General features: G+C 39.9%; 1 pseudogene; it reads left to right on the top strand.

The window, feature by feature from the left end:
• Window positions 1-790: 790 nt before the first annotated feature.
• Window positions 791-908, top strand: LOC126163609 (5S ribosomal RNA; annotated as a pseudogene).
• Window positions 909-1,517: the final 609 nt, after the last annotated feature.

The following is a 1,517-nucleotide window of genomic DNA, read 5'->3' on the forward strand; positions in this document are numbered from 1 at the left end:
TTGGCACACCGGCCGAGGAAGCAGGGGACCTCGGTCCCAATCCCGGCGCTGATACAAATTGTGATTCATTATTTCAGCCTACATCCTTGTCGTAGATATATAACTTGTTATGAATAAATTGTTTATTGATAATAAACAGCATGCCAAGACAAAGAGTTATTGACAGGTACACAAAATTAACAGCGCCTGACCTTCTCAGGGACGGAGAAACTGATTTTTCGTAATTTCTTAAAACGCAAAAATATTTTTACAAAAACCCTTTAAACTCCTAGATCGTCACATTCAAAAATTTGTCCCATAATCACAATTAATTTTGTGCACTAATAAAAAATTTGGTAATATAATGTTGCAAGATGGTCATTTGAGGAGGGCCATGATGAATGAAGATTTGAACTTGACTAGAGTCCTGCAGATTAGATTTGTTTCGCTTGTGTGTGTGTGTGTGTGTGTGTTAAAACAAACGTCAAATGACGTAGCAGTTTGCCCCAAGCATTCCTTCTTGAGGTCTAGATCTGTAATTTCACTGACAGCAGTTGTTGGGCACTTCTCTGTTTTATTTGTAATATCAATGACGTAGTTTAAATTATAGACTACTGTTTGTCTTAAATGCCACTCGTACGATACTTTTCTGTAACATGTGTTCAGTATAAGGTACGTTAGACATTACTGAAAGTATTTACTCATTATTCTCGCTGACCTTTTATTCCTAAAACAAAGGGGCTACAGTTTGGTCACGGCATCAGTAGTATAGGTATGACAATTTCAGCGCTCTTTCACCAACACTCGTGATGCCAACGGCCTTGCCGCAGTGGTAACACCGGTTCCCGTCAGATCACCCAAGTTAAGCGCTGTTGGACTGGGCTAGCACTTGGATGGGTGACCATCCGATCTGCCGAGCACTGTTGGAACACGGGGTGCATTAAGGTCTTGTGAGATAAACTGAGGCGCTACATGAATGAGAAGTATCGGCTCCGGTCTCGGAAACTGACATACGGTCAGGAGAGCGGTGTGGTGACCACATGCACCTTCATATCAGCATCCAGTGACGTCAATCTGAGGATGACACGACGGCCGGTCAGTACCGTTGGGTTTTTATGACGTGTTCGGAAGGAGTTTAGTTTTTTAGAACACTCGTGATGTCAGTTATGTTGGTAGTACCACACCCATGACACCACTAGCTGTATCCCCTTTCTATTACACCGTCATCACGCTGTCACAAGTCATGCACCCATTATCATTATGTTACTTTGGAATTTTATACCAAATATTAAAACGAAAAGGCCAACATAACCCAGTGTTTTACCAGCCATTAAAATAAATCATATCTATCAGTACGTAGCAGTCATCTTAGGCACGTTCAAAAATATGTAAATGTTCTGAATTTTGTACCAAGCTCGAAAGGGTTCAGTTTTCTTATTAAAAATAAGTAAAGATTCTGACAACAGTTTTTTTTATCAAAAATAAGTGAAGATATTGATAACACTGTTGTTAACTGATATTAGTGATCTAAGTTAGAA

This window comes from Schistocerca cancellata, chromosome 2 (assembly GCF_023864275.1).
Source record: "Schistocerca cancellata isolate TAMUIC-IGC-003103 chromosome 2, iqSchCanc2.1, whole genome shotgun sequence".
Classification (NCBI taxonomy): Eukaryota; Metazoa; Arthropoda; class Insecta; order Orthoptera; family Acrididae; genus Schistocerca; species Schistocerca cancellata.